The sequence below is a fragment of the Triticum aestivum genome, chromosome 6B (assembly GCF_018294505.1).
Source record: "Triticum aestivum cultivar Chinese Spring chromosome 6B, IWGSC CS RefSeq v2.1, whole genome shotgun sequence".
Classification (NCBI taxonomy): domain Eukaryota; kingdom Viridiplantae; phylum Streptophyta; class Magnoliopsida; order Poales; family Poaceae; genus Triticum; species Triticum aestivum.
In genome coordinates, this window is record NC_057810.1 from 129,445,337 (window position 1) to 129,458,003 (window position 12,667).

Here is a 12,667-nt window from a genome sequence, read left to right on the forward strand (position 1 = left end):
ATTTTCATTTTTTTTCTCGTTCGCTGGTTTCAATGGAGTTCGTTGTTTCGCTCGCTGGCATTCATTCATCCCGATTTTTTTCTTGTGTTTCTTCACTGGTTTTCTTGGTTTAATATTTTTCTTTATTTTTATCCATAAGTTTTATTCTTTTTTTCTCTGTTTCTTATTGCATTCTCTTTTATTCTCTTTTCCCTCTATTTCTTCATTGCCTTTCTTTGTTTTTACTGTTTTCTTCATTTTTCTTTTTTCTGTTTTCTTCATTTGTTTTTCTTCTTTTCTTTCTCTTATTCGGTTTTTTATGTTTTTCTTTGTTATATTTGTTTCCATCCAGGTTTTAATGTGTTTTCTTTTTCTTTATTTCTTTCTTTGTTTTCTTCGTTTCTTTCTTGGTTTTCATCGGGTTTCTTTATTTCTATCTCGATTTTCTCTATTTCTGTTATTTTGAACTATTTCCTTGGGTTTTTCATATTACTTTGTTTTGTTTTCTCCGTATTTTTGTTTTGATTGGCTTTGTTATTTTTTCTGTTGATTTAAATCATTTTTATTTTGGGTTTTTATCATTTATTTCATCAATTGTGTCTCACTACTCAGTTTTGCTATTAGAATTTTCAACTGCTCGAAAGTGTCATCGCTTCGTTAGGCACATGCTCAAAAATGCCACTGGACACCATTATTGTGATCTCAAATCTTTTTTGCCATGTTATAATGACATAAATACCATGGACCAACATGCCATCTCTCCCTCTATCTCACTACAATCAAGTGTGGGGCCCACTTGATCCCAACAATGTTTTTATTTTCCTGTAAAATTATTCACTTGCTTACTCCTGACAAGTGGGGCTACACTTATCATTGTGAGATAGAGAGAACTAACATGTGAGTCTAGGCTTATTTTTGCCATATAACATGGTCAAGGGGTTTGGCATGAAAATAACAATGTCTAATGTCATTTTTTAGCAAACATCTAACGGAACGATGGCATATTTGAGATATCTAATGGCATTTTTTAGCAAACATCTCACGGATCGATAGCGTTTTTGAGTAGTTGAAACTTCTAATGGCAAAACTGAGTAGTGGGATACAACTATTGCATAAATGATAAAAACCCTTTTATTTTTTGTTCAACATGTTTTGTTTTTTTCCAGTACACATCTGACATTTTTCACATACATCAGAAACATATTTTATATACACATTTAACATTTTTGGAATACATGATTAAGTTTTTTTGAGAACTTCTGTTTTTTATTTCTATGTTTTTCCGTACAAATTGTATAGTTTTGGTATATCTAATAAATTTTGATAAATTAAAATTTTTAATTTTTATTACAATATTAACAATTTTTATTACATGGTCAACATTTTTTCATTCACATATAATATTATTTCAAATGATTGATTAAAATTTTAAATAGAACATGAACCTCTTTTTGAATACCATGGTCAATATTTTTCTATACACATTTAATATTTTTTCTAATACTTCCTTAAAATTTATTTTCAAATGCTTAATTAACATTTTTTCAATACATGACTATCTTTTCTCATACACATTGTATTCTTTTGTATACAATTTTGATATACATGAAACACACTTTTCTATACATATTTAACATTTTTCAAACACATGGTTAACTTTTTTTCAAATATTTTATGTAAAGTATTTTTGTAAAATATTTTATTAATAATTATAAACAAAGGTAATAATAGAAAGAAAAATAAACAAGGCTGTGGACCCTTCACGCGAGGGTTCCCTAGGTCTCACTATAAGCGAGACATAGGCGCGCCCGAGTTCTTATTCGCCGCTCGCTACAGCGGAGTGCTGGGCAGCGCTATGTCTTTTATTTTGAGGCAGCGCTATGTCTCGTTTATAGCAAGACCCATCGTGCTCTCGCATCGTGCCACGGCCTCATTTTTTTGTTTTACTTCAGTTTTGTTATTTTTTCTATTTTTTACTTCTGTTTATATTTCCAAAATATTCTAAATAACTACATTACATTTTTTACGTAAATCATTTAAAAATTGCAAACCAATGATTTAAACTATTAACTTGTATAAAGAAAATATTTTTGATGTTTGCGAAAAATGTATACACAAAATATATAATGTGTGTGAAAAAAGTTTATCACACATTTAAAAAATGTTAATCAAGCATTTGAGCAAAAATGTTAAGCAAGTATTTTAGAAATAGTAATCAAACATTTGAAAAATGGTAAATGTGTTTACAAAAAAAGTAGACCATGTCTTAAACATATCATATTTGTATCTGAAAAATATTAATCAAGCATTTGAAAATGTTGAAAATGTGTATTGTAAAAAATGATGACCATGCATTAAAAAATGTCAATCTTGTATGTGAAAAATATTAATCAAGCACTTGTAAAACACTTAAAATGTGTATAGAAAAGTTTTTGACCATGTATTGAAAAATGTTAATCAAGCATTTGAAAAAAATTAATTATGTGTATAAAAATGCTCCTGATACATACAAAAATTTACAGTGTGTATGAAAACAATGAACATCAAAATATATATTAAAAACTGTAAAACCAATACTCGAATATGTTAAACATGTACTTAAATATAATTTAGATATATGCAGAAATGTATAATGTGTTTGAAAAAATTCGACATAAAAATATAAGTTTTCAAAATCATAAGCATGTATTTAGAAAATGTTAAACATGTATTTAAAATATATTCTTGATGTATGCCAAAAGTGCTAAATGTGTACTGTAAAAATGTTGAAATGTGCTGAACAAAAAAGAACCAATCAAAAATAAAAAAACCTAAACCTTTAAAAACGGAATAGAAGAAAATACAACCAAAAATGAAATTAAAAACGGGAGGAAACAAATGGAAAAAATGGAAACAGTGAAACTGGAGAACAAAACAAAGAAAAACGAAGAAAACCAAGAGTAAAAATGAAAAAATGAGAAAAAAAGAAACAAACCATTAAATGAATTTAAAGAAATGGAGAAAACCGAAGAAAACCCGGTGAAGAAATAAAAGAATTGAAAGAAACACAAGTACATGGAACAGCGACGCGAGCGAGCGACACGAGCCACTTGACGAGAGAGCCGAGTATGCCCGCGGGCCAAACATTAATGGGCTGGCCAAACATTACAGTAACCAGACGCTACTGTGTGTCGCACTGCTGTTACAATCCGCCAATGGGACGGCCAGTCGGGTTGCCTCCTGTGCGTCGCACTGCTGTTGGGCGCAGGTGGGCGTCCAATAGGAGCTCCCCATAAGATCCACCACACTGAAGACCCATTCTGGACGTGCCAGTAGCATCAGGCAGGCAGAGAGGCAAGATCTGGGCTGTGAAAAATAACCGTCACAAAACTCTTTTTTTTTTGCGAGAGAAATTTCCAATGTATTCATCAATCATGGCAGTACAGAGAACACAAGAGGTAATAAAAATTACAACTAGGTCTATGGACCACCTAGCGACGACACACATTTCGACAGTTGGGGATCGCACTGAAGATGCAAGCGATTAAATGTATTTTCAGACCGAGCATAAGATTTTCATTTCGACAGTTGGGGATCGCACTGAAGATGCAAGCGATTAAATGTATTTTCAGACCGAGCATAAGATTTTCTTTCTAACGGCTTGAGGCATGGCGAATTCCGTTTCGGATGGCAATGTGTAGTACGTGTTCTATTTTTGGAGGAAAGCAAGCAATGTGCACGTGTTGTTCCATGCCAAATGTGTTGGGCCTCAAGGAGTTTTTGGTTGAGCCGGACCGGCCGACCGGTATGACCGTTGTTCATTGTCAGGCTAGGCGAAGCATCGTTTCACACCGCTTCGTCGCCAGCTCAGCCCCAACCAAATTGAGGACTTCATGGCATGGCATTATGATAAAAAGGTATATTTTCAGTTAAATCTGCATACCGAGTTGCAATTGATTGTGCAGCCCGGGAATCTAGTTCAGGTCTAACTTCTACTTCAAGTGCAGCAGAAGGAGATGATGGATTTGACTGGCGAAAATTATGGGAAATGCCTCTCTCAAATAAGGTGCTTCATTTCCTATGGTGCGTGGCTACAAATAGCTTACCGCTACAGACAAAGCTACAAAACAGAGGTATGGAAGTAGACACTAGGTGCCCTTTATGTCTTAGATTGGATGAGGATGGGGGACACTGTTTTATCAAGTGCAAGAAAGTTAAAGAAGTGTGGAGAATGGCTCTCCTTGAGCATGTCAGGCTGCAACTAGTTTCTTGTGTTAGTGCTTTGAACTTCTTAGAAGAAATCTTTAAATTACAAGAGGAAATTAAGCTAAGAACGCAGTGTTGGTGGCATGAAAGAAACAATGCAAATAAAGGGAATGTTGTAAAACCATCCAATGAAATCTGCTCTTCTATTGACTACTATTTTTTGATTATCATGAAGGCAAATGAAGGAAAGGGACTAGTTCAGCAATCAAAACACAAATGGTCAAGACCACCGGCTGGAATTCTCAAGATTAACACAGATGCAGCTTTCAACAGGATTTCTAACGATGGAGGATGGGGCTTTGTTATTATAAATGACAAAGGTGAAGCCCTAACTGCAGGCGCAGGCAAATTGGTATGGGTGGCTGGTGTTTTACAATCTGAAGCAATGGCTATGTTATATGATATAAATATTGCAGGCCAAATGGGTTGTGACAGAGTAATGCTAGAGACATATTCAGTTCAGTTAAGGAAGGCAGTAACTACTGAAGAATATGATTTGTCTGCACTAGGGGCCATATTTAGAGAGATTAAGTATCACATGTAGGGTTTTCTTATGTGTGTGTTGTAAACTGCCCTCGAGCATGTAATCTGGTGGCACATAATTTGGCGGCCTTTGGTACTAGTTTAACTTCCGATGCATGTGTCACTTGGCTGGGGCATCTCCCAGAGTTTGTACTGAACCTTGTAGCTGGTGACCAGCCCATCATTGATATGTAAGAGGAATGCAAGTGTGTTCCGTTTCAAAAAAAAAAAAGCTCAGCCCCAACCAACTCTCCTGACTTTGCAGAGATCATCATGTCCATCCATGAATGAGGCCCCGATTGGAAGCAATGCAATTTGTTACACATGTAAAAACAACACCAGTGTATTTTACTTGTCCAAGGAGGACACCAGTATTTTACAAGGGAATTCTTCACATGTTGTAAACTAGCATTTGCATAGAGAGGAGTCAGACTTTGTAACCTGGAAGGTGAGCTAAAAGAGGACGCTGATCAGCGGGTGCTTGAACTTGAAGGAGGAGGAGGAGGATGGACGCTAGATTTGGCTGTAAATTGATATGGGAGGTGTAGAACCCTTTGCTCCAGACGCATTGCTATATATTGGAGAGTTGTCGTGGCTTACAAGAAGGAGATCGATCACGATCGTTGCATGGAGGGGTCGGTGGAGAGACAGAATAGAAGAAGGGATAGAGAGAAGGATTACAATCTAAACTACTTTCTTATCCCTATAAAACTTATTCTACCCCCTCCCCCCCCCCCTAATCTAAACCTTAAGAAATATTGCCAAGGTTGAGATTGTACTTAAACTCATCCAACCTCCTCATGTGAGAGGTTTTGTGAAGCCATCGGCGAGTTGATCTCCTGTAGGTATGAATCGTATCAAGCAGCTTTCGAGCCACTCTTTCCCTTACAAAATAGAAATCAACTTCAATGTGCTTTGTGCGTGGATGGAAAATAGGATTGGCTGAAAGATAGGTTGTACCAATATTATCACACCATAATCTCACAGCTTGTGGAGCTTTAATTCCAAGCTCATAAAGCAGTTTGTATCCACATTACTTCAGCTGTGGCATTTATCAAAGCTTTATATTCAGCCTCAATGCTCAACCTTGAGATTGTAGGTTGTTTTCTTGCACTCCGTTACACAAGATTTGTTCCCAGAAACAAAGCAAAACCACATGAAGATATTCTATCATCAGCACACTCTGCCCAGATTGCGTCAGAATATGTAGTGATAAGCAGAGGGGGGGACCTGGTAATTTGAAGTCCAAGTCCTTCTGAAAACTTGAGATACCTCAAAATTCTCTTAACTGCAGTCCAATGAGTAGTGCTAGATGCATGTAAATATTGACATACCTTGTTAATTGAATAAGAAATGTCAGGACGTGTAGGTGTCAAATACTGTAAAGCACCTACAATACTTCTATAATCTATTGCATCCTCGGGCCCAAGAGCTTCTCCACTTTCAACGACAAGCTTCTCTGAGGTAGAGATTGGTGTACTTACTGGCTTGCAATTTTCCAATCCTACTCTTTTGAGAATATCAGTGGTGTATTTTTCTTGTGTGAGAAGTATGCCATTTTTAATTTGCTTTACCTTTATGTCAAGAAAATAGTGAAGATCACCCAAGTCCTTGAGAGCAAATTCCGGCTTTAGATCCTTAAGCAAGCAAGTAGTGGCATCTGAACTTGAGCTGGCAACAATTATATCATCAACATAAACAAGCACAAAAATAGTGACATTGCCTTTATTGTAAAAGAACAATGAAGTATCTGCCTTGGATGGTGTGGACCCAAGTTGTTGTAACTACATGCTCAATCTGGAACACCAAGCTCTTGGGGCCTGTTTCAGACCATACAAGGCTTTATTCAACTTACAGACATAGTGTGGTGTGTTGTGATCCTCATATCCTGGTGGTTGCCGCATGAACACTTCTTCCTCAAGAACACCATGTAGAAACGCATTCCGAACATCTAGCTGTCTTAGGCTCCAACCTCTGAAAATAGCAATAGACAATACAAGTTGAATAGTAGCTGACTTAACAATAGGACTAAAAGTATCTTCATAATCAATTTCAAACCTCTGTTTAAACCCTTTGGCAACTAATCTAGCCTTGTATCTGTCTATGCTTTCATCAGATTTCCTCTTTATCTTGTACACCCATTTACAATCAATAATATTGTTGCCATGCTTTGGTGGTACTAAATGCCAAGTCTTATTTTTCATAAGTGCATTATATTCACTATCCATAGCTTCCTTCCAATCCTTTTCAGCAAGAGCATCATGCAAGTGAGTTGGTTCACCAGCAGATCATTGTATTTTTTTCCTTGACAATACCTGATTGAGACCTTGTATGGCGGCGAGGAAGTGCGGGAACAATTGTTGTAGACGCATGCGCAGAGGATCCTGATATAGCAGATTCTATAGTAGAGAGACCCGCCATAGAAGATCCAGCCTGAATAGCGTCAACCGGCTCCCGATCCGAGGTAGACAGCGAGCCAGGCAGGACAGGAATCGCCCTCCTGTTTGCCGCATCAGTCGAACTTCCCCGCGTGTCGCGTTCCCATTCCACACAGTCAGGTGCCCCGACAAGCTTCACCTAACCGTCTGCCCGCTTGACACCTGTCAGTTGACTCTTATCAATTGCCATGGTAGAGCGGTGGAGGGGAGTTTGCCGGCTCGAAGCCTTGCTGGTGCGTAGCTTTGCCAGTGCCTTGCTCGTCGACTATTTGAATCTTCATCTTCAGTACTTCTTTAGTACTTCTCGATGACCTACCTGGAGGTCTTCTTCATGGTTTTAATTACCAAGTCTTGAGTGTTTTAGGAAGCCACCCTCCGACAAGCCCTTACCGTCAAGAAGGTTGCAACTGTCCGTGTATCGTCAGGGCATGAACACTCATGTTCAATACACCGACAAAAGCCTGCACGAATCTTCACGTAAAATCAAATGGTATAGGACTTAGATGATAGCTAGCCAAACCCATTACGAAAGTATTTCTCGAGAATTTATGCAAAAATTACTGAAATCAGATACGGGAGATTATTGGAAGTTTTTAATTTGGGGACATCCGAATGGCCATTTTATTACTTACGAAGCTGGATGGAGTTGCCATCTTTGATGGATCCGGGTAGCCATCGATTGAGATTTAACAAATTTCTAATCAACTGTGTGCATGGTGAATCTCTATGATGCCATTATTCATAAACAGAAAACATGTCTACGTGAAAAAATATTGCTTGATGCTTACCAAATCGGTTGGATAAAATCTTGAGCGGTCATCTTTCATTGGTTGCACCCAAAGACCATAGACCTCGCAGAAATTTGAAACTTTATGTTAAAAGTACAAACTGTTAGACAGGAGAGAGGGATTTTGGTGGAATAGTTGTTTTGTTGTATTGCTTGAGCCTCATGGGCATATATATAGGAGTACATGGTCATCTTGGAGTACAAGTCAAGGCAGGAACAAATCCTACGCTATCCTATGTTTCCTAAATAAATATTATACTCAACACCCCCCCGCAATCACAACGGTAGCGATGCAGACAATGGGACTGGAGAAGAATCTGAAGGCAAGCCGACGGACACCCCCACAGTCGTAATGGCCGATGCATCACGAAAGTCATGGCTGGAGTGAAAACCGACGAGGTTGCTCAAGCAAGGCGGTAGCCCTTTGTGTCGTTTGTCGATGTAGCCGAGAGCATGGGTGGTGGAGCCGTGGTCAAGGTATCCGTGCGAAGAATGCCGTGGTCGATGTTGAGTCAAGGTGACCGGTGTCTAGGAAGTCGCCGTGGAGCCGCGGGCGCAAGGGGCGTCGAGTTAGCATGGGCGCAGTGGTGTTGAAGTAGGGGTGCGCCGGGAAGATGATGTTGTTGACGACGCATCGCGGCGGGTTTGCCAAGCCCGGGAACACATCGTAGACGAAGGCACGCACCGGTGTTGCCAGCACCGGGCATGCGTAGATGGACGAAGACGAAGTTGACGAAGCGTCGCACCAGGCTTGCCAGGCCTGGGGACACGTCGTGGATGAAGGCACGCATCCGTGTTGCCAGCACCAGGCATACGTAGACGAGGGACCTGCACGAGCTATACGCCATGTCGGAGAAGTCGGAGGGACCAGCAGATAAGAACTCGACGACAATTGCGGCGTCCATCGGCACGGGGCCAAAGTCGCCCACAGTTGTCGGAGTAGACGAAGTGCTCGGGGTAGATGACGGCGACACTAGCGATGGGCTAGTGCTGGACGAAGACGAAGGAGGTGGACGGGCGGCGGCAGCGGCCAAAGAAGAGCGGCGGCAGCGGCCTGACAGCGGCGGCGGCAACTAGGTTAGGAGCGCGGCGGTGGTGCTCGAAGTAGGCGAAGAACCGTGACAACGTGAAGAAGACCGACACGGACGGTGGCGTTCCCGCGCCAAAGGAGGCTGCGCGGTGCATGCCACGAGAAGTCGACGCGCGGGGACGGCGAAGTAGACCACGGGCAGCGGCACTACGTCCTGAAGGGGTGACGCAGCGGCGGCGGGCAGGTCGGGGCGACGGCAGGAAGACCTCGGGGCGGCGGAAGGACCGTGGGCCGCGGCGCTATGACCCGTAGGAGCGATGCAGCGGCGGAGCGCGGGTCTGTGCAACCGCGGGGACGACCTCGGGGTGGCGGCTGGGACCGCGTATCGCGGCGCTATGGCCCGTAGGGGCGACGAAGCGACGACGCGCGAGTCGATGCAGCCGCGAGGAGAACCACAGGGCGGTGGCGCTGCAGCCCGACGGGGCGACGCAATGGCAGCATGTTGCTCGGTCGGTGGATGGGCGCGCTGAACTCAGGGACGATCTTCACGGGACCCGCGGAGGCGCGTGTAACCGACGGGCCAGGTCAGTCGCGCGGCGTAGATGAGGCGGATCACGGCGGCGAGCGGGTGATCAAGCCGATCGCGCGTGAGGTTGGGGCGCCGCTCGGTGGAGGCGGGGTGACAGCGGAGTCCGAGGTGAGGCCGGCGACGACGTACGGCGTGGGATGTGATACATCCATTTTGCATCATGCTTTTATATCGATATTTATTGCATTATGGGCTGTTATTTCACGTTATGTCACAATACTTATGACTATTCTCTCTTATTTTACAAGGTTTACAAGAAGAAGGAGAATGCCGGCAGCTGAGATTCTGGGCTGGAAAAGGAGCAAATATTGGAGACCTATTCCGCACAGCTCCAAAAGTCCTGAAACTCCACGAAAGTCATTTTTGGAATTAATGATAATTATTCAGCGGAAGAAATACCTGAGGGGGCCACCCACTGTCCACGAGGGTGGGGGGCACGCCCACCCTTACAGGGCGCGCCCCCTGCCTCGTGGGCCACCTGGCAGCCATCCGGTGCCCATCTTCTGCTCTATGAAGTCTTTTACCCTGGAAAAAATCATAAGCAAGCTTACGGGACGAAACTCCGCCGCCACGAGGCGGAACCTTGGTGGAACCAATCTAGGGTTCCGGCGGAGCTGTTCTGCCGGGGAAACTTCCCTCCGGGAGGGGGAAATCATCACCATCGTCATCACCAACGATCCTCTCATTGGGAGGGGGTCAATCTCCATCAACATATTCACCAGCACCATCTCCTCTCAAACCCTAGTTCATCTCTTGTATCCAATCTTTGTACCAAAACATCAGATTGGTACCTAAGGGTTGCTATTAGTGTTGATTACTCCTTGTAGTTGATGCTAGTTGGTTTATTTGGTGAAAGATCATATGTTCAGATCCTTAATGCATATTAATACCCCTCTTATTATGAACATGAATATGCTTTGTGAGTAGTTACGTTTGTTCCTGAGGACATGGGTGAAGTCTTGCTATTAGTAGTCATGTGAATTTGGTATTCATTCGATATTTTGATGAGATGTATGTTGTCTCTCCTCTAGTGGTGCTATGTGAACGTCGACTACATGACACTTCACCATTATTTGGGCCTAGAGGAAGGCATTGGAGAGTAATAAGTAGATGATGGGTTGCTAGACTGACAGAAGCTTAAACCCTAGTTTATAAGTTGCTTCGTAAGGGGCTGATTTGGATCCATATGTTCCATGCTATGGTTAGGTTTACCTTAGTACTTCTTTTGTAGTTGCGGATGCTTGAAATAGGGGTTAATGATAAGTGGGATGCTTGTCCAACAAAGGGTAGTACCCAAGCACCGGTCCACCCACATATCAAATTATCAAAGTAACGAACGTGAATCATATGAGCGTGATGAAAATTAGCTTGACGATAATTCCCGTGTGTCCTCGGGAGCGCTTTTCTCATTATAAGAACTTGTCCAGGCTTGTCCTTTGCTACAAAAAGAATTGGGCCACCTTGCTGCACTTTATTTACTTTCATTGCTTGTTACCCGTTACAAATTATCCTATCACAAAACTATTTGTTACCTACAATTTCAGTGCTTGCAGAGAATACCTTACTGAAAACTGCTTGTCATTTCCTTCTGCTCCTCGTTGGGTTCAACACTCTTACTTATTGAAAGGACTACGATAGATCCCCTACACTTGTGGGTCATCAAGACTCTTTTCTGGCGCCATTTCCGAGGAGTGAAGCGCCTTTGGTGAGTGGAACTTGGTAAGGAAACATTTATATAGTGTGCTGAAATTTACTGTCACTTGTTACTATGGAACATAATCCTTTGAGGGGCTTGTTCGGGGTATCTTCACCCCGACCAGAAGAGCAAAGAGTTGCTCCTCAACCTACTGAACCTACTGAAAATGTTTACTTTGAAATTCCTTCGGGTATGGTAGAGAAACTACTAGCTAATCCCTTTGCAGGAGATGGAACATTGCATCCCGATTTACACCTTATCTATGTGGATGAAGTTTGTGGATTATTTAAGCTTGCAGGTATGCCCGATGATGTTGTTAAGAAGAGGTATTCCCTTTATTTTTGAAGGGAGACGCATTGACATGGTATAGGCTATGTGATGATATGGGATCCTGGGACTATAAACGATTGAAATTGGAATTTCACCAGAAGTTTTATCCTATGCATCTTGTTCATCGTGATCGTAATTATATATATAATTTTTGGCCTCGCGAAGGAGAAAGTATCGCTCAAGCTTGGGAGAGGCTTAAGTCAATGTTATATTCATGCCCCAATCATGAGCTCTCAAGAGAAATGATTATTCAAAACTTTTATGCTCGGCTTTCTCTCAACAATCCCACCATGCTTGATACTTCTTGTGATGGGTCTTTTATGATGAAGACTACTGAATTCAAATGGGATTTATTGGAAAGAATTAAACGCAACTCTGAAGATTAGGATTCCGATGATGGTAAGTAGTCGGGTATGACACCTAAGTTTGATTGTGTTAAATCTTTTACGGATACCGATGCTTTTCATGGATTTAGCACTACGGACTTGACTCTGAGATAGTAGCTTCTTTCTGTGAATCATTTGCTACTCAGGTTGATCTCCCTAAGGAGAAGTGGTTTAAATATAATCCTCCCACTGAAGTAAAAGTAGTTGCACCTGTTACAGTTGAAGAAAAGGTTATAACTTATGATGATCCTTGATACGTATCCAACGTATCTACTTTTCCAAACACTTTGGACCTTGTTTTGGTCTCTAACTTGCATGATTTAAATGAAACTAACCCGGACTGGCACTGTTTTCAGCAGAACTGCCATGATGTTGTTTTATGTGTAGAAAAAAAAGTTCTCGGAATGTCCTGAAAATCCACGGAGGCACTTTTTGGAATTAATAAGAATTTCTGGGCGAAGGCCCAGGGCCTGTCCATGAGACAGGGGGGCGCGCGCCCCCTGTAGGGCGTGCCCCCTATCTCGTGGGCCCCCTGGACCTCCACCGACCTCAACTCCAACTCCATATATTCACGTTCAGGGAGAAAAAAATCAGAGAGAAAGTTTCATCGCGTTTTACGACACGGAGCCGCCGCCAAGCCCTAATCTCTCCCGGGAGGGTTGATG